Source organism: Beta vulgaris, chromosome 4 (assembly GCF_026745355.1).
Source record: "Beta vulgaris subsp. vulgaris cultivar EL10 chromosome 4, EL10.2, whole genome shotgun sequence".
Lineage (NCBI taxonomy): Eukaryota > Viridiplantae > Streptophyta > Magnoliopsida > Caryophyllales > Amaranthaceae > Beta > Beta vulgaris.
In genome coordinates this window covers 23,481,845-23,509,766 of record NC_079205.1, presented here as the reverse complement: position 1 = coordinate 23,509,766, position 27,922 = coordinate 23,481,845, and the positions used below count along the sequence as shown (strand labels likewise).

At 36.4% G+C, this 27,922-nt stretch overlaps 1 long non-coding RNA gene across 1 annotated transcript; it reads left to right on the top strand.

The window, feature by feature from the left end:
- The first annotated feature begins 19,550 nt into the window (after positions 1–19,550).
- Positions 19,551–24,415, top strand: LOC125496908 (uncharacterized). Its single transcript, XR_007273311.2, has 4 exons — positions 19,551–19,898; positions 21,626–21,853; positions 22,369–22,465; positions 22,593–24,415. It is a non-coding gene; the product is annotated as an uncharacterized LOC125496908 (long non-coding RNA).
- The last annotated feature ends 3,507 nt before the right edge of the window (positions 24,416–27,922 follow it).

The following is a 27,922-nucleotide window of genomic DNA, read 5'->3' as shown; positions in this document are numbered from 1 at the left end:
CGGAAAGCGTTATTTTGATCTTTTTGTGCCAACGCTTCTCTAGTATCAATTCCTTGAGCATCTTCAATTAGTCTTCAAAATCCAAACTTGATTCTTCTTCTGACTTAGTATTCTCTTTGCTCTTGTTAATTATCCCTTGCAAAAATCCATTCACTTATTAAAAAACTTGTTAGCTCATTACTTAGTTTGTATCTTTGTTCCTTTGTCATCATCAAAACTAGGGTTCAACAATATGCACTTTATAGTGACATTTCTCTACCTTATGGACGACTTCATGTTTAATCCTCTTATAGCCTATGATGCTCAGACTCAGGTATGAGGATTCGAGTGTCGGACTCAATAGTAGAAAAAACATCAAGTGCTCCGGTTAAAAACCATACAAGTGCTCTGTATATGACCCGTAGCAGACCCCATAAGAGCACTTGAGTATTTATCAAGTGCTCCAGTTGAAAATCGGAGCACTCAGATTTACAAGTGCTCCGGTTGTCTTAAAAATCGGAGCACTTCAGAATTTTATATGTTCAAAATTCTTCAAGTGCTCCGGTTGACAAGAGAAAATCGGAGCACATATGAATCAAGTGCTCCGCTTTTTTCCTAACAACCAGAGCACTTGACATATTTTTTTAAATCAAAAAAAAAATGTTGCTGTTGTTGTACAGCAGCAAGCATACAACAAAAACAACACTAGTTGGAATAATAAGCTTATTGTACACCCATGCATAAGTTACCCTTTTATATTTTTGAGTGGCTATTTGTACATGACCATGTCAGATTTACCATTTTATGCAGTCAAATGATTAACATAAGAAGCATAACTCATAGCAGTAACACTAACTTCATCAACAAAAAATAATTACAACACTCTACATTACATCATAACAAAGGCTTGCAGACCCAATCCATATGAGAATCTATAATAAGCATTATACTGTCACAACAGAAGTATCATATAAAGGATACCATGGTAACACTCTACAATTACATGGTCAAATAATTAAGCACGGAACAGGGCAGTGGATACAACTGAAGATTAGGACCGCGAAACAACAATGGTAATCAATAACTTACTTATTCGGTATACCATTAGAAGCATTTGAATCACTAGGAATTGGAAACTTCGACAGAGAAGGAAGCACTAACAATTATCCCTACTTCTTTTAACCCTTTTTGTGTGTTAGAGATGACACAAAACTATGATTAGTAGTCGCCATCGAAGGCCCCTGCAAGAATTAAGAGATATGATACGATTTTTGGTCTTTGATCCTGAATCGATGAGAAAGCAGAATACAATCTTATTTCACAAAATACAGAAAAAAGCATCTTTACTGACCTTTGACATAAAAATGACACCAGTAGATTCATAGCACTTTTTCTGGCTGTCTCCACCCAGATATTTCTTCCTGAAAGTAAATGCAATCCCTCGTCACTGAATCTAACTCAAACTAAGAAAAGATTGGAGAGAGACAAAAAAATATCCTACCAAATTAGACGGTAAATTCTTGTTTATGAACTCATCTTCATCTTCTTCCCGCTCCAAATAGTTACAAGATATAAGTGGTGAAGTTTAAGAAAAGACAAGAATATTAAGTAAATATCATTATGATGGAGGCAATATGAGTTTAAATCTACATGATAGCGGTGGTAAAATTCTGTAAATTAATTCTCGAACAATCCCATAATTCAAAGTTTAGAACACCTATTTGTTAAATGCTTCATCACGCTTCTAATATAATAGCGGGGTTGTTTGGAACGAGTGTTGACAGTTGGGGAGGGGGTGGGGGTTGTTTAAAACGGGTGTTGACAAATAAATAAGGCCAACGGGAAAACCTTGATGTGTATAAAATTTGCTCCAGCCTCATGAGCAACAGCCATGGCAATCAAAGTCTTGCCACAGCCAGGAGGGCCAAAAAGCAAGTAGCTTGTCTCCGATGTCACTCCAACTTTCTACAAAAATACAACATAGCAACATTAAAATATGAGAGATTAACTGTCGTATATTACCTCGTTCAGGTGGAAAAAATTCTAAAAGTAAATCCACGTTAGAGAACTTTGATCACCAGATACAGCGAAAACAAGAACATGAAGGCAGAAATGATGTTAAGATGAGCAGACGAGAAGAGGACAACCAAGATCCAAAGAAAACCTAACAAATTAAGCATAAAGAATTTTCAGTAAACTCAATCGACTACCTTTTATATAGGCAACAAAAAAATTGAATTTCAACAAACAGGAGCATCAACCCTAGGTTTGCCAACATTAGCGAAAGTCATGCACTAACAACTAGATAACCACAAATAATTTAGAGATCAAATATGCTAAGTAACAGTAGTCCTTCAAAGGCTTCCAAGCTAAGTATTGGATATACAAGTATTCCTACATCCACCAGTCATCTATGCATGAGACATAGTACATCTTTTAATTTTTATCATCCTTAGTTGAATCCTATATACATAGATAAGTGACTTTTTTATGTAACAATAAAGGGCAATTCTTTTTAATCCTCTCTTTCTCACTTGAAAGAGAAATTTAGGGGTCACTTGACAACAGAGGAAGGTAGTAGTTTAACGAAACAAAAACATGGTCAAATTCTTAAGTGTAGGGTAATAGGAAACGAATGAGGCAAATACTTCAAATCAAAGGCAGACCTCTCATCACCTATCACAATTCAAATCAATAAGAAGCGACCCTCAAAAGACCCCATGTAGTGAGCCGAAGCCCAATGCAAAACAAATAGATAACACAAGTCTCGAAAGGCAAGCATGTGTTAGGGATATAAGATTACCTTATAAAGTCCAGGGTATTTAAGTCATGAAGCATTTAAGTCACTATGTAGAAAACGTTAATGGCGTGCAGATATAAGATATACCTAGCAATGACATTTTTGTCTTTGCTTCTTCAGTCGAAGAACCATCCTTCTCTGAATCTACCATCTTTGCTGCAGCACTGGTTGATTTTTTGGTATGCATCATAACAAATTTTAAGTTAAATGTTTGTCAAGGCAAAATTCCAACTAAAACCAAGACATTAACTGTTTCATTTGACTTTTGCAAGGATATTTTTTTAGAGACAACTGACTGGTTACTTACAAAGTGACAGATAATATCAAATAAAACAAAAAAAAGTTAAGTGCACTGTCCTCAAGTTCCAAGTCATTCAAGTAGAGAGAGTGACATCTAAGTTTAGGCTTTCTTCTAGTTAAATTCTAAATTATTCTCCTGATTTTGTCCTCAAGTTCTGCAACTATCTTCCTGTCAAGGCTAGAGCTAGAAAACATAGCATCAAGAACATGAAAACACAATAAACATAGTCATATCAATATGTCATCTATTGTGGTAACCACCATAACAGCCGAAGTACGTCATCTTCTTCTAGTATGGGCAATCTATCAACAAAAATGCCTCAAATGAGTCGGACGATATCATTGAATTGATCATTATACAAGTCAAAAGGAAATCAAATTGTTGGAATGGCACGTAGGACAATTTATCATGTAGATGAAGTAGAAAAACTGACAGCACAAGAAATATATAAAAGCTAATGACTGTATAAATTCATTGTGGTTTCCATACGATATAACGACACTAATAGAGAAATCGTCAAAGCTTTTCTGCAATAATACAGAGTGACGGTCACATTGTAATTTCTTCAAAGTAGACAATAATAGAAAATTTTGTCAGGCGCCAGAATACAAAAGAATACATCCAGGTAATTTATATTACTAACAATAATTCACTCAAATTAATTTCACTGAACGTACTTTGCTTAGAATTCGTATCCGAACTGATCAAACACTAAAAATAACAAGAAATATATAATCAAATAATCAAACTAAGCGAAAGAAAATATGATTTATTAGCCTTATTCAAACACTGCATTCAATCACAAAAGTGCCAAAATAGAACCAAAATTCAAATGTGAGCTCAAAATTCGCAAAGAATAGCTTAAAATTCACAACAATTAAGATTATATTGAGAGGAGAGAGAGAGAGAGAGAGACGAACGAGTACGAGAGTAGCAGAGAAATCGATAGAAGAGCAGAGCTAGGGTTTGGCATGTGAGGAGAAACTTCATAGATACGTAGTTACCTCTAGCATCTTCTGCACAAAACGCAGGTACATGTTAGATGATTGCGCAGGTACAATTTCGACAACAAAGAGAAGATCAAAACCTAAACCTTAGATCTAAAAGTAAGTCAAATTCGATTCAAACACAATCTCAAGAATCTCGCAAAAACCCTAGAAATTGAGAAAAATAGATTAAAAAGAAATTTACCTGCCACCGTGAAAGAAGGAGAAGAGGATTCTGGTTGTGTCTGTCACTCCATCATCAAGGAGTCGTGGCGGTCATCCGCCGTGACGTCGTCTGCTCTCGCATTAGGGTTTTGAGTTGGGCCTTGGGAAGAGGACGATGTGTGAATGAGAGATACGAGAGTGACGAGGGAATTGGGATGGGTTTTGGTTTGCTGGTTGTTTCTGTCACAACCCTGGGAACCGAAGAAGGTACCCCTTATGAATGGAAGAGAGAAGATGGAAGGAGAGAGACTGAGAGAGATAGAGAGAGTGGTTCATGTTCAACGAAGGAATTAATTGGAGATGGGAAGAGAGTGAATGCGGGTGTAAGACTTAGAGGGAGGGAGTTTTGGGGCCCAAAAGAATACTCAAGTGCTCTGTTTTTCGGCCCAATCGGAGCACTTGAGATCCTTTTTTATTTTCAAAAAAGAAACGAAGACCATGTGCTCCATTTTCAAGCTCAACCCAAGCACTTGATAAGTAGCACAAGCATTTTTTTTTCCACTAGTGAGAATTTTAAAAAGCAAGGATCTGGGACATGTTAGAAGGATCCAATTTACAAATTTGGACTTGGAACATGGGTAAGTTCTCAAAAAAAAAATTGTTAAGATAGAAAAAAGTCCCAGCCATTAACTAAAGAAAATAAGAACTTTAAATATAGATAAAAATTCAAATAGTTAAAAGATTGGGAGGTATTTAAACAGTTCTTTTGCCAAGCATTAGAAAAAATTACATTAATTAGTAACTTGGGCCTATCGGGAGAAAAATGATAAATTTAAACAGTTATTTAACCAAATACCCCTGACAAAACACGAAATTCACCATATGCCCTTAATGTTTCAGATATTCACCATATACACCTAAGTACTTTTCAAAACTGTTCACCTATCCTTTTTGGTAACGGACGTTAAGTTGCCGTTAGTTGAAAACTTAATGCACCATATACCCTTTCCTGTAAATTATTTCATCATTTACTCCTTCATACTCAACGACTATTTTTTCAGATTTAAAAAACTAGCCTTTGGATTTTTGGTTATAAATACAACATGCTTTTTGAGTATTTAACATCTTTTTTTAACAGCAATTGCTTCACTCTAATCTAATGAGTTCACATACTAAAAGCTCCTCCTCTTCTCAAAAATTTCCACATGTTAAGCTCCCTAGCTTTTACTGTGGTTGTAGAATAAAGATTTAGTACTCGAAGTTCAGTGATAGCAACAAATTCAAGCAGGCTATACTATAAGTTTAATGATTGCAACAACTTCATATGGTGCAAAGGGACATTTGAGCATAATTACAACACCCAACAAGAATATGTGAGAAGGGGAAGCAAACCTATGTCAAGATAGAAGAGATGAAGCAAATATGAAGAGGAAGATGACAGTGCACCATGTAGCCAGTTGAGAGAACAAGTTAAGCAACTTAGGAAGAAATTAAAACAACAAAAATATTAATGACAAAAGTAATTAAATTAGGGCTAATCATGTTTGTGGTGCTCATATTTGTAATCTTCAACTGAAGCAAATAGTTGTAATGTATGGTTCAAAAACTTAACTGCCACCTATTTGTTTTACAAAAGTAGTATAGCCTCTTGGTGTCTATCATTGTAATCCTATTGGCAACTTAATGCACATTTTTTTTTTGTTTTGGCTTACTTGCATATGTAATGAGTGCTATACAAAAAGTTATATTCTCAAAGTCTAACCCTAAAAAACTGTGCAAAAGGACAATAATCACTTCTTGGCCCTCTTAGGTGGCCTGGTGTTTTGCTAGTGGAAGCTCCATGTGCCTTTGGAGTCTTCTTAGTCTTTTAATTGGTGCTTGACTTGTGGAAGCTCCATCTGCCTTTCTCTTGGTGCCTTTCCCCTTTTCTTTACCAGCTCCACAAGTACTCCCAGAATTGTGGCTCACTTCCTCGCATTTGTTGCACCTCATCGAGCTTTACCTCTTCCCTTTCTTAGCTTCATTAGGCCCTCTCCTCCTTTTCTTTGTAGGTATGTCAAGTGCTCTTTTGATATTAAGAGGAGAATTGTATGCTGCCCCCTTGAAGTATGGGGAAACAAAATCAGCTAGCTCAAGCCTTTGGTTGAATATAACCCTTAGAGCATGTTTGTAAGGGATGCCTGAACCTTGCCATTTTCCACACCCATATTATGTATTTGTTAACTTAATTTGGGATTAACATTAACATCTCTCACTTCATATTCACCACCTCCACATGATGTGGCATAACAAATGCTGAACTTAATAACACTCCTTACTTCTAAAATCCTCTGTGCATACTCTGTTAGTTCATTTGGATCCATGTCCACAACTTTATCAAACCTTGCTCCAATCCTCTTCATGCACCATGTTCTTGTTTCTGCAATAAAACCAAGAGCATAAACCATGTCATCAAAGTTATTAAAATCGCGATTCAATTCTTAAATCTTACGATTTTACGATTCAAAATATGGTAGACGATTCAATTCGCGATTCTAGACGATTCTATACATTTCTGTTGACTAGCGAAAACCTCCCAAGTTTAAATCATGCTAACAAAGAAAATAAGAGATATATATTGTTAGTTCTTGCCAATATAGTGGGTAAACAACTATTTTTTCCAATTTTTAGGTCTTTTAACTTATAATTTTAGCATATTCAATGAAGATTGAGTGCAATATCTTGATTATACATGTTTGTAGAATCTTACGATTCTACGATTCGATTTTACGATTCGATTCTGAAGGTTGTTTTCGATTCAAACTAGAATCTCGATTTTAACAACATTGCATGTCATAATTAAGTCACAGAATTAAAAGCAAAAAATGAAAAAAAAATCCATACCTTCAAGTAGAGTCAGCACAGGTAAGTCCTTATATGGCTTAGTGCATGCATTGATGGATTCCACAAAATTTGCGGTGTTGTGATCATAATAGACATCAGTGTCAAAGAAGGCACATCTCCACTGTTCTGTACATTTCTCTAGATACTCAAAAGCCTTTAGATTGTATTTGAATATCTTCTCCATGGACTTAGTGTAGACATACTAGTTGTAGGCATCAATTGCAGTCCAAAAACGTTTGTGGAAGGCTGTCCCACTGTAGCATTCATTCTTGTAGTTGTTGTAGAGGGTTTGGCAACAAATTATCCTTGTTTCCTAATGGAATACATCAACTAATGCTGACTCCATACCCTGCAAAAAACAAAATAAGTTATGCTTAAAACATGTAACTTAAAGTGTCAATGAAACTGATTAAATTAACACAATAAGTTAAGGATCTTACCCTTATCCTATGACTGATGAAGGTATATGCGGTCCTTTTGCACCCCTCTTGCTGGAAAAGCAATTTCAGATTGCTAAAGAAGTAACTTCATGAAGCAATTCTCTCAGTTGGCAGAATTGCATAAGCAATGACAAAAATCTCATTGTTGCCATCTATGCTCATTTTTGTCAACAAAATCCCCTTGTAGTTGGCACTAAGATGAGCTCCATCAATACTAATAATGGGTCTGCATCCTCTAATGAAGCCCTTAGCCTGAGCATTAAAGTCTATGAAGCATGATTTAAACTTAGGCTGACTTTGTGAAGTGTCCCCTGTCTAACTTGTGAGGGCATTGGGTTTGTCTCTTTAATCATCTCAGCATACCTAGGAAGCATACTATATGCCTGCTCAAAACCCCCATATAGTTCCTCTTTGGCCAAGATCTTAACCTTGTATGACAACCTCCTTTTAACCCTTAGCCTAAATTTATTCATGCACACAGTTTGTAGGGACTCAACAGGAATGTCTGGGTTTCCCCTCACCTCATCAGTTAAGTTCTTGCAAAGCCACTATGAAAACACCATAGGTTTTTCCTCCAATCTCCCACAAGTTTAATGCTCACTCCTTATTGTCTTAATTCCCCAAGATACATTATCAGTCATAACTGATGCATGTATCCTCCATTCACAACCTTCCATAATGCAAGTGGTTGTGAATATCTTCCTATTAGCCTTTTCTATGTTCAATCCAAACCCCCTTGTATACGAAAATCCCTAAGTACATCTAGGAATTCCTCTTTATTAGGGAAGATAAGCCAGGGGTGCAACTTGATTGATCCAAAGGGTGCATTACTCCAAATTGTCCCATTTTTATACAATTTTTCTGTTGATGCACTCTTATCAAGGTGATCCTCAAAAAGATTTGTCCAGTATCTCTTCCTCCACATCAATATTGATTTCATGCTAAATGAAATCAACTTTAAAATTTTCATCCCCACTAGATTCAACATCATCTAGGCATTCAAAATCATCATCACTCTCATCCTCACTAGACTCTTCACTCAACTAAGGTTGGCTTTCTGCTTCCCCCTCCATCTGCTATTCCTTCCAGATTTCCCCTTAGCCTTGCGATCCCAAATTTAATTGCAGTACTCTTTGGTATCCCAAACCCAGTAGTCGTAGTCCTAGAAGGAACTCTTTTCTTCCCTTGTTGTGAAGGTGGTTGGGATGTATGCCCTTCTTAGCTTGCACCAGGCAAAGGCGGTTCAACTCTCTCATTCCAAAATTGTTTTCTTCATTTCAAGTAACAATCACTCCTCTTCATGGATAACAGAAAAGAGGATAGACTTAATAATGTCAAGGATTTGAATGTCGTTAGGAATAGGGATATGCACAAGCCTGGGTTGGACCTGATTTTGGATTAGACCAAACCAGATTTTGGACCAGACCCATATTCTCAAAAGAAGATAAACTTAATGATTTCAAGGATAATGGTATGTCCATTTCTCATATTATAATAAGAAAATTTCCAAAATCGTGCCCATCAAAGCATTTTTACCAACGGGGTCTACATTGCCATTCACAATCGTGAATTGTCCAGTCTTATTATTCATGTGTTAAAAAAAATGAAAAAAAGAGGTACATATTTAGGTCGACTAGAATTCACTTCCAATATGTGCTTGCTCAAGGTCAAAGTAAGAAAGGTTCATTTTCCTACGAAATTTATCACTCAAACCAACAATTTTCATCTCAAACTAACCACATAAAGATCAATGAAAGAAGATTCATTTTCATGTGTAATCGATGTTATGGATTTATATCTAATTATCCCCCTTCTTATTAGTTGAAATGCATGCTAATGATGCTCTTAGGAGCTCTTTTATACTAATATTTTCCATCTAGTTGTGATTTTAAGTTTTATGATAGTTTGCAGGTTTTAGGGAATTATTTCCCTATTTTATGCTATTCTTGATGCCACATCGGATTGGAGGAGCTAGGAGGCGCGTATACGAGTTCCCGAGGCTTCTTCCTAAGCCTTCAGTAGTGAAGATAATTGAAGGCTTGGTGGAAAGTGCCAAAATAGGCACGTTTGGAGGGCCGCCCGATCTGCTCGGGCGACATCCGCCTTATAAGGCGGTCGATTTCTTCATTTCTCACTCTTGTCTCAGGCACGATCGGGCACTACTCGCCCGATCGTGAATCTCTGAAAGGGGCCGATCGGATGAAGACCGACGAAATGATGAGAGGATGAAGACCGGCGAGATGATGAGAGGATGAGAGATGAGACGATGAGAGGTGAGTGAGAAGTTGAAAAGAGGGAAGGATGAAAACGGCGAGAATAAAAAGCGAGATTGAGGAACCCTGACTAACTGACTAGGAGTGTTTTATTAAATTCATGAAGTATGTTGCTGCGGTTTTTTAAGGAACCGCAGCGCTAGGTTCAAATATTATTAGAAAAATAATATTTTAATCTATTGATGCGATTTCGGTTGAAAACCGCAACAATAGAACTGGTCAAATAGTCAACCAAATTTGAATATTTTTTCGGTTGAAATCTATTGTTGCGTTCTTGGCTGGGAACCGTAAAAAGGTGTATATTCTATTTTACCTTTTCTTTTGACGTGGTTTATTACGGCTTATGGGTAAAACTGCAACAATTCCACCGCAACAATAATCATTAATTCTACTAGTGTGTTCCTACTAAGAAATAAAAGGTTGAAGGAACTGATTCAACAACAGCTGAAAGAGGAACAAATGAACAAGGCTCCTCATCCTCTTAAGAAATTAAAGTGGAACCACCTGTTCCTGTAAGAGAATTTCAACCAAAACTTTGGAGACAACAAAAATTACAGCTAGTGGAACTCATAATAAGTGACATATCCAAAGGTATGCAAACTAGATCTCAATTAAGGAATTTTTGTGCATTTCATGCGTTCCTATCAATAATGAAACCAATAAATCATGAAAAAGCCTTAACTGATTCTAATTGGATCAATGCTATGCAAGATGAGTTTCAAAGAAACAAGGTATGACATCTAGTCCCCTCTTCTAAACAACAAAAAGTGATTGGTTGAAAATGAGTGTTTAGAAACAAACTAGATGAGTATGGTACAATTGTAAGGAACAAAGCTAAACTTGTAGTAAAAGGTTATAATCAACAAGAAGGAATTGACTATAAAGAAACCTTTGCTCTTGTTGCTAGACTTGAGGCCATTAGAATACCGATTGCATTTGCTGCACATATAGTATTTAAATTTTATCAAATGGATGTCACATGTGCATTTCTTAATGGTTATTTAAATGAAGATTACATGTTGAACAACCCCCAGGATTTGAAAATAATGATTTCCTAAACTACGTATACAAGTTTGACAAGGCTCTTTTATGGGTTAAAGCAAGCACCTAGGTCATGGTATGAGAGATTATCTAAGTTACTTTTAGAAAATGATTTCAAAAGAGGAAAAGTTGATGAAACTTTGTTTCTAAAATCGAATGTCAGGGGTATGAATGACCACTTCAAAGTGAAAAAAATTAAACATTTCCTTCACTCCCATCATGTTACTGTTTGTGCTCTGTTGGAAACAAGGGTAAGGTCTTATAATAAATTGAAAATTCAGAAGAAGTTTGGTGAAAAATGAAGTTGGGTTTGCAACTATGATGCTTCTCCTAGAGGCAGGATTTGGTTAGTTTGGGTGAAGAGTGAAGCTAGATTGGTGGTAGAGCAATGGTGCCCATCTATTTCACTTTGTAGCTGTGTATGGCCTCCACAGAATTCAAGATAGGAAGTCACTATGGCTTGAGCTAAGTGATTTTGTTACCAACACTCAAACCCCCTGTATAATGATGGGAGATTATAATGGTGTTAGATATGCAGCTGGCAGAATGCAGGGCTTTGATGTTAGCCAAGCTGAAACAATTGATTTTAAAAACATCATGGAGGATCATCAGTTGACTGAAGCTCCTTCTTCTGGTGTTTATTATTCATGGAATAATAAAGTTACAGGTGGGGACATGATGTTAAGCAAAATTGACAAAGCAATAGTCAATTGTGCTTTGATTTCTATCTATCCAGATGTTGTGATTAAGTATTTCCCTGTTGGAGTGTCAGATCACACTATTTTGCTGTTTACTCTGGATATAATTCAACAAGAGGGGGGGGGGGCTTTTTAGGTTCCATAACTTTCTGGTTGAACAAGATGGTTTTATTGAAGTGGTACAGAGAGCTTGGGGGTCTACTCATTGCAATCATAAAGTGAAGAATGTCTGGGAGAAATTGAAGGTTGTTAAGCATGCTCTTAAAGGCTTTCATGCCAAAAGTTTTTCTAAAGCTCACATTAAAGTGGAAGAGCTTAGGAAAAAAACTTGTTTCTTTACAAGCTTTTCCTGCATTACAGTCTGATTGTAATTTGCAAAATGAAGAGAAGGAAATCCTGCAGCAATTGAAGAAATAGTCTCATATAGATGAGAATATCCTAAAGCAGAAATCAAGAATTAGCTGGTTATCAATGGGAGATTCTAATTCTAAGTTTTTCTTCACAGCTATAAAAGTGAGAAATGCTAGAAACAAAATCTCTTTTCTTCACAACTCCTTAGGGGATGTGTTGACTAATCCCCAAGACATTCAAGATGAAATTAAGCTGTTTTACAAGAAGCTCCTAGGCACTCACTCTGAATCACTAGAGGGCATTGACTTGAGGTGGTCAGAAGTGGACGAAGATTGACTCAACATGCCTGTGAGTTATTAACTCGGCAGGTAACATTTGAAGAATTTGAATATGCCTTAGCTTCTATTGATGATAATAAGGCCCCAGGGCTCGATGGATTCAATGCAATGTTTTTTTTTTAAAAAAAGTTGGCATATAATTAAAGAAGATCATCTCAATGGATTTAATGTAGTGTTTTTTTAAAAAAAAAAGTTGGCATATAATTAAAGAATATGTGTATGATGGTATCATGAAATTCTTTGATACATCTTTCAGTCAAAGACCAGTTAATAGCACTGCTATTACTTTAGTTCCTAAAGTTGATAATGCCATATATGCAAAGGATTTCATACCTAAAGCCTGTTGCTTTGTAATTTATAAGTTGATTTCTAAGATCTTAACTAATAGAATTCAACAAATTATTATAGAAGTGGTGAGTTGTTCTCAAGATGGGTTTATTCCTGGTAGGTAAATAGTGGACAATATTCTATTGGCCGCTGAATTGATCAGAGGTTATAACAGAAGTCATATGTGCCCTAGATGTGTCATTAAAGTGGACATTAAGAAAACTTATGATTCTGTTAAGTGGTGCTTCATAGAGCATCTGATGAAGGAGCTGGGGTTCCATATTCAGTTTATCAAATGGGTGATGGCCTGTGTACAATCAGTCTCATACTCTATTCTTCTAAATGGAGTGCCTACCTCGCTTTTTCATGCCTAGAAAGGCTTGAGATAAGGTGACCCCTTGTCTCCCACTAGTAGAAAAAGGACGATTTGCGTCCCCTTATTTGCGTCGCACAGACACGAAAATGACGCAAAACATCTATTTGCGTCGCATGACCAACAGAGTATGACGCAAAACATCAAAAACAATACCAGGACACGAGAAATATGCGTCGCATGGTACGCAGGTGCGATGCATATTCATGTTTTGCGTCGCATGGTGCTGATGTGCGTCGCACACAGGTAATGTGCCTCGCACATTGCCCTTCCCATGCTGGAATTGCAGCAGGGCAATGTGCGTCGCACCGTATATAGGTGCGACGCACATAGTTCACCCATTTGCGTCGTTTCTCGTGCGACGCAGATAGTTCCCCAGTCATTTGCGTCGAGGGCTTTGGCGTCGCACCCGGGTCCGACGCAAATGGGCGCCTCACATCCGACGCAAATTGTCTTTTCTCTACTAGTGTCCATTCCTATTTGCACTCAGTATGGAATACCTTAGTAGGTGTCTTAGGAGTATGAGTAGTCAGCCTGGTTTCAACTAACATCCTAAGTACAAGAGAATCAAGCTCACTCATCTAATGTTTACAGATGATTTGCTCATGTTTGTGAGAGAAGATCACAGTTCAGTGGGGAAAATGATGGAAGCCGTTAGGAAATTCTCTAAGGCTTTAGGTTTGGAGGCAAATAATGAAAAGAGTTGCATCTATTTCTCTAGCATTAACCAAGAGGAAGCTAACAACTAGCAAGCAGTATCCAAGTGCATATTGGCTCCTTGCCTTTTAGGTTTCTTGGTGTACCTCTTGCCACCAAGAAACTTAGCTTCCCTTAGTGCAAACCTCTGATAGACAAAATCACTGCAAGGGCTCAAGGGTGGATGTCCCACTTCCTTTCATATGTTGGCAGACTTCAGCTTGTTGAAACTATTCTTGGGAGTATGCAAAACTATTGGGCTCCAATTTTCCCTCTTCCTAAAAAGTTAATTAAGGGAGTGGAGACAATTTGTAGAAGGTTCTTGTAGATTGGAGCTGTGGATTATTCCAGAAAGGCTCCAGTGGCTTGGTATTTCATTCAATTGCCTAAAACTGCTGGTGGTTTGAATGTGATGAATATGTAAACTGGAATAAAGCAGCTATGTTGAAGTTGTTATGGGCCATTGCTTTTAAGTAGGATAAGCTATGGGTGAGGTGGGACGATGCCTACTATATCAAGAGAAGCATTGTGCTCGATGTTGCTATTTTTAGTAACACTACTTGGATCCTCAAGAAGATTGTAGCCTACAGAGATCTTTTGGTGAGAGTGGAAGGATGGAGTGCAATAGCTCCCATCTTACTTTCAGCAGTAAGAAGACTTATGGAAAGCTCCAAGAAGATAGTGAAAGGGTTGAATGGAGAAGATTGGTGTGTAACAACAAAGCCACTCCAAAGAGCAAATTCATCTTGTGGCTTAGCTTGCTAAACAGCCTAGCAACTGCCTCCAGGGTGCACTAGTGGGATTTGAATGTTACCCCTTACTGTAAGATTTGTGGGTAGGATTTAGAGACCAATCAACATTTATTTTTCAGTAGTACTTATAATTAAGAAGTATGGAAGCATGTTTTGGGTTATATCAACTGTCAAGCATAGGTAGATGCAGTGGGGAAGCTTGAGAGTGCTATAAAGAAAGCTAGAAGTAAAAAAAGCAAAGATAAGGTGTATGTGATGCTTTATACTGAGAGTCTGTATGCAATATGGATGCAGAGGAATAATATGGTCCTTAACACTAGGGGGAAAAAAGGAAGGGCTGCGCTGGAAGGGCTGCGTTTTTTTAGAAACGCAACCCTTAATAGTGAAGGGCTGCGGTTAGCCCAAAAATCGCAGCCCTTCATATACGAAGCGCTGCGTTTATTTAAAAAACGCAGCCCTTTTAGTGAAGGGTTGTGGTTAGCCGAAAACCGCAGCCCTATAAGTAATAAAGGGCTGCGGTTTTTGGGCTAACCGCAGCCCTTTATGGGCTTTTTTATTTTATTTGAAAATAAATTCGATCTCGCGCGCGTTGGGCTCAAAATAAGCGGGCTGGGGTTTATTTCTCACAATCTCATTCTCACTAAAACAAATCTCATTCTCCCTTCACTCACAATCTCCCGTTCGCCTCTCTTTCTCTCACTAAAACAAATCCCAGAAAAATTTGCCCAACCTCTATCTCTCACTAAAATAAATCCCAGAAAAATTCTATGGCAGCAGCCTTCCTCGGCCTCGATCTGCTTGTATCATGGGCGAACAAGGCGCATTGGTCGATGCACGGTCTCAGCTTCAAGCACCTTCGTCTTCAGGGGAAGATCGAAGGCAACATTATGTTCACTCGCTCGTCACCCTCGTCGAAACCTTTAGCCATCAACAACGGCAACCATCAAGAATTTGAAGAGAACCTCCCTCCTTCTCTAGTACTTTATGTTACTCTCTCCTCGCTCTCACATTTCTGAAAACTTCCTCGAATTATGTGCCCTAACAATGGTTGATTCTTCTTCTGTGTAGGTCGAGAAGTTGAAGGAAATCATGCCTGGTTTTCGAACACATTTAATTTATTTTCATTTTTTTAGTTTAGATGAAGTTTCATTTTTTAAGGTTTTAATATATCTTGAATTGAAGTGTAATTACAAAATTCTTAGGTTTGCAGTTTTTTTCTTGAATTTTCGGATTGTTTATTTTGGGTGAATGTGCAATTATTTTCTGGGTCATATTGTGAGATTAATGTTATCAGATTTTTTTAGGTAATATGCTGCTATGAATTAGCTTTTTTCGGGTGAGCTTATACAGTTGTCATATGATTTATGTCCATAGTTAAAATTTTTGATCGATGTTATAGTGTTCTACTGCCGCTTTTGAATTGTATTTGATGTGTTAGTGGGTGCTTGAGTAAAGTTAGCAGCTTTCATTGCATCCAGAACTGTAAAACTTATACTATGAAGTAGTTTTTGTTATTATATATAAATGTCAGTTTGTGATTTTGTTATAATTTTATCAGTTTGGAATTGATTTTGTGTCAATTTGACATAAAAATAAAAAAAAGAAATTTTTTTATTTTATTTGGGGTCCAAAAGGGCGGCGGTTTTGGGCTAAAACCACAACCCTTCTATGTTAAAAGCGCTGCGGTTTAGGCTCAAAACCGCAGCCCTTCCATATTGGAAGGGCTGCGGTTTTGTGCGTAAACCGCAACCCTTCGTTGTGAAGGGTTCCTTTCTATTGAAGGGCTGCTATGGAAAGGGCTGCTGGCCAAAAACGCAGCCCTTAGGGCCGTTTTAATCGCAACCCTTGCTTATTTTGCCACTAGTGTAACCAATCTCTAATGAGTCCTAGCAACCTAGTTAAGGACATCGTCTTTAGAGTGTCTTCTAGATGTAGTGAGCAGGACAGGGCTAAATTGATTGTATGATCTGAAGGCTGTAAGGTTCTAGTGGCTAGGCAGTCTGTTGCCTTTCTTGAGGGTCTGATTAGGTCCTGTATTAGGCAGCATGTTGCCTATGGTTGTATTGTCTGTAATCTTTTTTTTTTTGGTTATCAATAAATACTTTGAATTGCCAAAAAAAATTTCATAAAATCGAAAAACAGAAAATACCAAAAATATAGGAATCAGATTTATCGAATATTGATTCATTTTTTTATCTTGTCTTTTCTTTTATTTTTATTTTTATTTATCTTTTTTAATTTTTTGCGTGTGACCATTTGAATATTATTACATGCATCTTCCTTCTTTTCCTTCTTCTCTTTTAAAATCTTGTTCCTTTAATCGCTTCATCTTCACCATTCTTCATCCTCATCCCACCTCTTCGCACTACATAAAACCTCAATCTTTCATTACCAGATGGAAAAAACCTCTCTCAATTCACCTTTTTCCTAAAGCAAAATTTAATAAAACCTCTCAAATGAAAAACCCCTCTTCTCCATCCAAAATCATAGAAATCGAAAAAGCTCATGAAACACTGAAGAGCAAAAATCGATTGGAGAAGATGATGAAGAGGTAGAAGTACCCGAATCAGTTGAGGGGAAGAACAAGAAACACCTGATCCTCCCAAAGGAACGACTTCTACTTCCTCAAAGAAACAAGTTGAAAGAAGTGGATCTAGGTATGGTCTTTTTTTCTGTATTGATCTAGAGTGGGCTAAGAGTGTCAATTTTGATAAACTCTTAGAAATATTTGAGGAACAGGGTATGGAATACCTATTTAAAACCGCATTTAATAATGATTTAGTTCCTTTAGCCATGGATGAATTCTGTGAAATTTCATCAACATTGGTGGGGTAGGCACTACTGAAGTAAGGGGGACGAAACCCAAGAGACCTTAGGAGAAATCTAGGAAGTTCCTTGCAAAGCAACTGAGTTAAATTTTAAGAGGAAAGGAATTGTCTCGTTTCCTAATTTTTCCCAAGATGATATAGTTCAATCTTTTGGGGGAACGACTACTAGGTAAAAAAAAAAATCAATCACAATTTTCTCACTCCTCTTCACAATTTTTAGTTTAATCTTGTTTGGGAGGCACTCATTCTTCGAACTGAAAAGAGGAATGAGGTTGGTCTTCTTGATATGTGTTACATGTTTTATTTAGACCATCACATACAAATAACTTTCCTTATCTTTTTATCCAACACTTAACTCATTGCATAGAAAACCACTGTGTCGTTGGATATGTCACTTTAATTACTTCCCTTCTCTACCATTTCAAAGTAAAAACAATTGGATGACCTACCTTGGAAATTAAGCACGGTAACATTTTGAATGAGAAGACTTTGTATGGCTTGGACCTCACTATCCAAGAACGGGTATTGACTCAAGGAATGATTGCTTCGAGTTCCTCTCAAAAGAGAAAACTGCCTATGGCAGTAGAAGAGGAACGAGTTGAAGTAATCCTGGAGCAACCAGATCTTCAACCTGAAAAACCAGAGGAGCAGCCGAAAAGCCAACCAAACCTGTTCCTAAGAAAGGTCCTTCCTTAAGGAAAAGTTTAAGGTTGAGAGTTGCAACAACATGCATATTCCTTCTAATGAGGACGTACCTTTGATCTTATCTAATGAACATGAACAACATAAACTCACTCCTAAGGAACCTACTCCTTCTCCTTCACCAAAATTGCCTATGACCATCATTGGTATACTTCACGTTATTCCCTTAGCCTTCTTTGTTCCTTCAAGTTATGAACAAATGAAGCTTGTCATAAATGAGCCAAACCCATTTGCATCCACCTCTTCTACACTACCAGCTACACCCCCTTATCTCCTTCCTCAATACATCATTTCTTCTCCTTTTGTTCCTCTCACAGGAACAAGAGCATCATTCCAGGAAAACATTCATGTACCTCCTCCATAACTCCTTACTGACTCTGGTTCCAAAGGAAAGGAACAAGTTCCTTCCAATGAGTATGGGTAGGTTAATGAAGAATGTATTCCTACTTAGCACATGATAAAATTGTACAACCATCTTCACTAGACCTTAGATGATAAAATGATGGGGTTAATAAAGGTTCTTAGTGATTTGGTGATCGAGCAACAGAGGAATATGAAGATGATGGTTCAAGCAATGAGTTCACTGAAAAAACAAGTAGATGGTCATCACGAGGAGGTGACGAAGAATTTGAAAGAAGTGTTAGAAGAAAGTCGTAGAGGAACAGAACTCCCCTTTCCTTCCTAATGTCTAAGTTAATGTTTCCCTTAAAGGAACAAGAACTCCTAACTTTGCTCTCCTTCTCTTTTTTTTTTCCTTTTTTTTGTAATCTTGTGGAATAAGTGCTATAAATATAACAAATTTTGCTAAATTGTCTTCGTTTTTGATATAATTGCATAATTTATTTTTTGGAATGGCTAGTATTATGTGATTGACATTTGAGCAAGTCTACCCTTTGAATTACTAACTTAACCATTTTTGGTGTTTGTTAGTGGTCGCAAGGTCTTGCAAATATCAGTCATCCCAAAATCACCAAGAGTTTGATCATTTTGAGGATGATAAAGCAAGGGGGAAAAGATACAAGGAACAAACTAAGTTGAAAACTTGAAAAAAAAAAATGAAAAAGTTACAAAAATTTAAATCGTTAATCTGTCTTAATTAAAATATAAAGTATTGTTAAAATTCTTTCATTTTCTTATGTCACTTAGTTTGTAACTTTGTTGTCATGATCAAAAAGGGGGAAATTGTTGAACCCTAGTTTTGATGATGACAAAGGAACAAAGATATATACAAACTAAGCAATGACCTAACAAGTTGGTAAGTGAATAGATTTGAAAGGTATCACCACTAGTGGAAAAAACCTTATACATCACTTAGTAACAGATTCAGTTTTTGTAAAACCGCATTCAAAAATCAACATTAAAAATGGAAGGGAAAGCTGGGAGAACAATCTGATGTGGTCCTCTTGTGGACCGCATCAGATTAAAAAAACTGATGTGGTTTTTTTAAAATCTGATGCGGTTTTGTGGACCGCATCAGAGAAGCCGTTATTTTTCTCTACAAAAATCCCGTGTCACTTACTCCCTTGTTCAGCTCCATTCTTCCCATTGGTATGGTAAATTGGCCCAAATCATTATCTCCAGCCCAATTCTTTAATTTTTCTTTTAAGCCCGCTTTTTTTTTTTTTTTGCCTTATTTCACAGCCCAAATCATTATTTCCCTTTCTCCTCCCACCCACAAAACCCTGAACACCCCACCACTCCTCCCTTGTCTCTCTCTGAACCACCACTCCGGTTCATGAGATCGGAAACTGCCACGAATCCCAGCCAATTCGTTTACCACGAACAGAAATGAACCGCCACGACCATGTGAAGCAACGAACTGCCACAACCAGGTGAACCAACAAAATGCAAAGAAAGAACCGCAACGATACCATTCAGCGTCACTCGTCGTCCTCTCTCAGCCGTCACTCTTTCACTGTCGCTTGCCGTTTCTCTCACACAAGATCTCATCGAAGTCAAATTTGAGTATGCTCCATTTCTTTGTTTTTTTAATTCAAATTCATTTCTCAAATTTAATTAAAAATTTGGAGTTTTTTTTTTTCTTTTTAATCCAATAATTTGTTAATTTTTTCTGCAATAATTATGTTCAGACAATTGGTTGTGATGGATACTGTATTCGAACCGCTGCGAATGTGAATCAATCAACTAGATTTACATCGTGCAACGAACAAGGTTTAGGGTTCGTGAATTCTTATTTTTCATCCATTGGAGTTGGATAACAACCTAATTCTTTGTTTTTGTCTGTTTTTCGTCCTAATTTCGCTAACCCTAGCTTTGATAACTTGCACCGGAGATTTATGAATATTGATTTATGTGTAGATTTGTTGTGAAATGTTTGCTTAATTGATTTATTTGATGCTATTATTATGGGTGCCAAAATTAGAAAGAAAGAGAAATCCTTTTTATGATATTATTGGAAAAAATAATAATATATATACTTAATTAGTAGTTGATTACTGTTTCATTATCACTGTTTTAGTTTCTATAGGTGGTGCTTTCTGAGCTAGGAAACTGTGGCGTGCGTATTTTTTATTCTAGATTCTTTATTGATTTCATTGGTGTTTTGGAATTTTATTGGTTTCATAGAGTTTAAATTTTGCTGTTTAAGATTTAACTTCTTTTAGTAGATTATGTTTAGTTATTTCGAGCTCATGTATGTTTGGTGTTCATTGATGGAGTTCGTTGTAATGAAATTATATGTGTGTGTTATCTAGAGCGTATCAAGTTTGAGAGTAAGTATTTACTATGATGAATAAGTTTAAATTATTGAATTTTTAGTCTGTTGGTGGAATTAATGATATCCGTTTCCCCCCCCCCCTCTTTGTTTCTTCTTTTCTAAGTTGTGTTTATTCTTGCAATCCATTGGTTGCGTGATTTGCCTATTTTCTACAAATGTTAAGTGGAATTTTATGTCTTCAATGCATATACTGCATTTTTCTGAAATCTATATCGATTATGGCTCTATGTTGTCAAGCTTTTATTAACTGTTGCATATAAGGATGGAAATGGGTGATGGATGATCCATCACCCGCTTAACCCGGTATTTTAAATGGATGAAAACCCGAATTTAAATGGATGGAAAGTGGGTGGTGGGTGAGAATTTTTTCATCCGTCACCCGATCCATCACCCGTTTAACATCCAACTCATTACCCAATTATTAAATTTTACGTGTAAATTACTTATATTGTATGTGTTTGATATAATTATTTTATATTATGTCACTAATTTCTTTTAAAAATATACTAAATATCATCACCCGTTTAGCACCCGACCCACCCGTTTCACCCGATGGATGACGGATGGATGGATGCGGGTGGACTAAACAATTGCGGGTGGTGGATGCGGGTGATGTTCCACCCGCCCCGAATCCGATCCATTTCCATCCCTAGTTGCATACAAGGTAAACTGTGTTCATTTTGTTTATAATGATTGGGTGTTCAAAGGTTGTGCAATAAGTGTTGTCATTCATAGCAGGTGAAACTCGGATTGATTGAGTTCTGGTATTCGGTTGTGTACCTAATATTAAGTATATATGCTTATCTTTACATTTGTGCATTATGATTTTTTGTGGTCTTTCCTCCTTTTTATGCTCGCCCTTTGTCTATTTAGCACCAACTTGGTTGCTAAATTAGATGTTTAGCAGGTTAGTTGCAAGTTCTTTGTTTGGTTGATTAACTGTTGCATTTTGCAGAGAAGGAAAACCTCTGTTTGTATGGATATCCAAATGAACAGTGGGAAGTGAACTTGCCTGCATAAAAGAGGTGCCTCCAGAGCTCCTAGAGCCTGCTTTGGGTATTAACTTTGCCAGAGATGGCATGCAATCAAAGGACTGGCTATCACTTGTTGTTCATATTGATGTTTGGTTGCTTTCTGTTGCCTTCTACTTTGGTGCGAGGTTTGGATTTGATAAAGGGGATAGGTATTTTTCTTTACCTTTCTGCTTAACTTTGTGTATTTGGAATTTATGGTTAAACTTAATTTAGGATACCGTGGCGAGAGCGTGCAAGTTATTTCAGACAATAATATCACACTAAGAACTCTGCAGTGGCGGAGTTTTTATCAGGTGTTTTTCTAGACAAGAAAAATGAGGGTCACAGGGACACATGTGTCGTTTTCTTTGACTGCAACCCCTATCATGGGAAGCTTTCTGAAAGTGCAACTATCATTATTGGGCAAGGAGTATTCTTTTATCTGCCCCTTGCTTTTGAGTTCTCTTTTTTTTTTGACCCGTTTGAAAAGTTGCTCCATATTGGGATATTTTGTGTAGTTTTGATTCTATATTAACTTAATCGTTTAGTTAGATTGTTATAATATTTGTGATTATCATTGTTATTGTTATGTTTTTGTTGCTATAATAAATCATCATTAAATTTTTTATTTTGTAATTTTATGATGTATATTTTATGAATAATTAATGAATTATTCATTATAAAGGTGTAAAGAATCATTTTTGTGAATTACAATATGGCTAGCTTGTGGAGCTGGAGGCAGCTGGTAGCATATGGCAGCAGGCGCTGTTGCTTGATGCTAGGTAGTTTTTTTTATTTTAGATTTTACACTAGCTGATCCAGTTCTTGCTGGAAGCCGGATCAGTTAGTCTGATTTGATTTTTTTAAAATAACTTATAGTTAACTGATCCGATTTTGATGGAAAAGCAGATAAATCAATATGATTAGCTGATCCGGTTTTGGACCGAATCAGTAAATATTTTGGATCTGTTGCGAGTCCATCCAATGCGGACCAAAACCAGATCAGTAAGCCTGATTTTGACCGCATCGGATGGGCTTTTTTGCACTAGTGCACATTGAGCAAAGAGAATACTAAGTCTAAGAAAGAAATTAAGTTTGGATTTTGAAGACTAATTGGGGATGCTCAAGGAACTAATATTGGAGAAGCATTGGAACAAGAGAATCTAAGTGTGGCTTGTATTTTTAGTTCCTATGTAAGAAAAGAGTAAGTAATGGTAAGGAACAATGACAACATAAAAAGAGAATGAAGATCTGTTCCTTTGAGAGGAACAAACGAACTAGCACTATCATGATAAGTTAAAGGAACTAACGAGTTTAAAGGAACTAGACTTAGAGTAACAGTTATATTTTGTCGGTTGAACTATTGATGCCTAAAAAATAGGAAACCGTTTTGACATTTGTTCAAAATATGATTTTAAGGAAAATCTTTTTAAGGAAAAGATTTTATTTTTATTTGAAAATGAAAATTCTTTTTCAGTTTTAAAGAAAATATTTTAATGATAATATTTTGATAAAAGGATTTAATTTTAGTTTTATTAATTAAAATACTTTTTAATTAAAAAGCATATTTAGGATTGTGGGACAAGTAAATGCGATAATTTAGGGAGTTGTTCTAATCTTGTTCACATACGTTCATAAGATCATGGAGTTCATGGGTAACAAAAGGAATGTGTTCCTCTAATTGAGTAACATCATGGAATTTTTTACCACTAACACATGATTTAATCTCATGTTCTACTTTGTGTCTGACCAAGAGATTTAGTGAGTCTAACTAAGTAAAGTGTGGTGCCTTCATTCTCTCGTAAAGCAATTTGTTCTTTGCCTTCTTACTCTATTCCACTGAGTTTGTTGATTATCGTAATTTTGATTTTGGAGTAAGGGGATTTTGAATGAAGTCTTATAAGAGAGAAGCTTTCAGTGAAGCAAGTTAAAGTGAGAAAACTTCAAGTCTAGTTGCATACTGAAAAGGCTAAATCAGCGATTGCTTAACTATGATGGTTTAAATAACGGTCGTTATTCTTGCACTCAGCAAATGTATTACTCCGTCGTTGCCACCAATAGTAGAGAAAGGTCGATTTGCATCGCCTGGGACCCATATTTGCGTCGGACTTGGGTTCGAAGGCACAGTTCTCGACACAGATGACCTATAATTGATTTTTGTCGTATGCGAAAACGACGCAGATCTTTTAGCTATTTGCGTCGCACGTTGTATACGGTGCGACGCAAATTGCTCTCCCAGCCCCATAAACTACAAACTACAACCTGGATATAAGGAGAATTTGCGTCGCACATAGCACAGGGTGCGACGCAAATCAGGCATCTGCGCCGCACCTTGTGCCATGTGTGACGCAATGACCTTATCTGAAAAAAAAATATTGTACCAAAGCATGAATGCTTTAGTACTGCATTAGAGGAAATAATCTGCCAATAATAAAAAAACGAGATCTAGCAAGTGAACCTAACATCTAACTTGCGTCGATTAAGAAACAAATGATAATAATTAAAAAACGAGATCTAACAAATATTAAGAAACAAGTGATAATAATTAAAAAAGAGACAAGTGAACCTTAATAAAAAAATCAGTGTTGCGTCGATTAAGAAACGAAAAAAATCTGAACAAATATCAAAAATTAAATATTCAGATCTAACATACAACAAAAAACGAAATTAAAAAACTAAACCCAAAAAAAACCCAGATGTAACATAAAAGAATGAAATTCCACTAAATATATTAAAAAGAAACACAAATCGCCAAAATCAGATCGAACTTTGTTCTCGTTCTTCTTCAAATCTCGTTCTTCTTCCAATCTTGTTATTGTTTCCTGATGATATGTAGAAACGGTAAATAAATGATAGAAATAAGTTAAGCAAAATGTAGAGGATGAAGAGCAAATACGAGGCAGGAAAAGAGGTTTAATTTTATAGATTTAAAAAATAAACATAAATATGGCAAAATAAAGAAATTCAGAATAAAATGTGAAAAATACATGAAAATCGAGAAATCTGAGCACGAAATTCATAGCCCGTCGTTCAAGTTCGTTTATCTCTCCTCTTTGTGTTCGTGCTCGTCGAAATTGAAGAAGATTTCAGATTTGAGAATGAAATCGCAGGAGAAAATCGCATGTATGAGGTTTAAGTTCGTGCTTTCCTGTAATATCCTAAAATCTTAAACGTGTTTAAGTTAAATAATTAATTTTAATGAGTAGTTACAATATGTTTTATTTATCGTTTCACTAATTAAGCAACGTATAATAAAACGAATATAGAATTACAGTATGAAGTTTACCAACTTAAAATGTTAATATCTATGTGACGATAATTTTTATTTTATGATTTCATGACTTAAACAAGAAGGTTAGTTTTTGTAGTTATTTCACTAAAGCACAAAATACCAACACTTCACCAAACTTTTACAAAGCCACGTAAAGTAGAGTAAAAAGTAGTGAAATTTTCTGATTTTTGGTTACAAAATATTAAGGGAAAAATGAGTAAAAGTTCCATGGTCAACACTCCATAAGTTTTGCCTTTTTCTTTACCCTTCCATGGCCACTTGGCAAGCATGCCACCATCCTCCATGCCTTTCCTCTGCCCAAAATCTGTCACCAATCCATCTTCTTAGCTTCTTCAAATCAAAAATTCAGAATATTTACTTCAATCTTCTTCCTCCCAACTACTGATTTAGTGTACTTAATTCCCCTATAAATGGCCATGAAATCCATCACCAAGAACACAACAATTCAGCAATTTCCATCCTCTCATCTCTTACTTCACCACCACCTACGAACCACCTTGCAAACACCACAATTTTCAGTAAATAACTCGCCGGAAAAGGTGACACAAAGAAACTCAAAACGAAATCCCCAAATTTCCCCTCTCTCTCCTCTGTTTCGGTTCACCAACAGCACCACCATCGTCTGCAGCCGGCGCGCGCGATGCCAGGACAGTCACCGGTCACTGCGTGACACTCGCTGGCCCCCCGTAGCTGGCCGGAGTTCCACCTTCACCTCGCGTCCTCTCCCTCTTACGTTGCACTCTTCTCTTCGCTCCCTCCTCTACTTCGCCTCTTACCTACACTGCCAGACGCGTGCCACATTGTCGAAATTCTGCCGCCGTCACCGCGGTTCTGCCGCCTTGTCTCTCCAGGTCCCACTGTCGAGCGTCGCCGGAGCTTGAAGCTCCATGTTCTTCACTGCTCATAGTAGTGATAGAATTTGTGGCGCACACAGAAGTTTTGATGGACCCGAATAGTATAATAAAATAGCTTTTCATTGATAATTAATTGTACAAGTGTGTTTGTAAGAGCTCATGTCTCTCATTCACCTTGGTAAAACTCTTTGTTTCTATCTTTCCTAATATCTTGTGTGAAGCACACTTGTTTGGCTCCCCCTCATTTGAGCTCCCTTTTTTTACTCGTATATTTGAGCTCCTTTTTCTCTTTCTTACATGCATGTAGCTGATGCTCCTTTTTTCACTCTTACATGCATACATCTTACAACTTCTCCATAATTCCATGTATATAGATGCACTATGTCGGTTAATACTTTGACCGACTTTGCTTGATTTTTCTTGTACAACTTTCTAACCTTATCTTATTTTATCCTAGGCTAGATTTTTCTAGGACTTTAGATTTTTCTAACTACTTATCTCATAATCTAACTTAGATTTTTACAAGATATTTCTAGATATTTTTCAATTACAAGATCTTTCTACTAACTACAAGATTTTTCTAGATTAATCTAATCTCTAATACTCCCCCTTAATCTGAAAAATCTTGTATCCCAAATTATTCTTCCGTTGATGCCCTTGTCATCAACAATCTCCGATCTTGATTTTCTTTTTGTCTTTGTGTTGATACTCTTGTCACCAACTTTAGCTTGTCTTCCTTCTTTATTATTTTTTCTTATCGGTACTCATGTTACCATCTTCCTTACTCTTTCTTACTGATGCTCTTGTCACCAGCAATTCTGCTCCTTGAAATTGTCTCTTGCTTTTTGTGAATATTTTTGGTGCTCATGTCACCAAATATTTCGGCTACTGCACTTGTCATTAGCAAATTCCAAAATCTTCCTCTTTGTTGTATAATATGAGCACTATAAGAGGGGGGTGAATTATAGTGAGAGAATAAGCAATACTTTTTGCAGAATTAAAAGTAAACTTGGGAACAAACAATGGGAACTCGAGAGATTTTAAGGAGAAAAACTTCCTAGGCCTAGTAGGAAGAAACAACCTCGACCACAAGGGATTTTAAAACAACTTTCCACTATAATAGGCCAAAACAACTCTGATTACAACCTATTACTTTTCTCTCGATTCTCAACTTAAGTCACTCAACTCAAGTTCCCAACGACAGTTCCCACAACTGACGTTTCTCTCAAACTTCACTCGAAGTTCCTTTCTCTTTCTCTTGCTTCACTCAAAGCTTTCTCACACTTACAAGAGTTCACTCAAACCCTTTTTCTCAAAAATACACTTTGTAAAACAATGGAAGAGTAATAAACTCGATTAATGTAAGTATGAATTCTCTTAAAGGAAAAGGCACTGACACTTTAGATAACTTAAGACAAATTAACTAAGTCAGACACAATTTTGCTCAAATGAATTAGGCGCCTATTTATAGACAATTAAGACAAGACATGTTCTCCACTAATTAAACCATTATCACATGTTCTCCATGATGTTTAATTAATTAATTAAATTAAATTAATTATTCCATGTCATGTAAAGCATCCACTAATCCACTACTTCACTAAATAGAAGCAGTAACACATTACGTGGTTTTTACAAACTTGGAGATAATTAAACTTATTTAATTAAATAAATACTTGGAGGATAATTAACTTAAGCCACTAAATCCACTAACTACATAAAACGTGTAGCAGTAGTTTAGGCGTGCAATCTAGTTTTAGGAAAATAAATAAATAAATCTTTAGCTAGTTTTTAGGAAAAATATCTTTTTCAAAATCTTTTATAAAACCGGAAAAACAGTTTTATATTTAAAAAATCCGAAACATTTAAAAACCGGAAATATTAAATTTTCGAAAACTAAATCTTTTAAATAAAATATAAAAGATAAAAATAAATTTAAAAAGATAATATTTGAAAATCAGTTAATTTAAAATAAGAAAATCTTTTTAAAATCTTTTCCTAACAAACTTAAACTAATTCCTAAAAATAGTGGATCTTAGTCAAAATATCCCTAAAAACTCTAACAACTATATTGGGCACAATTTCACTTAGGC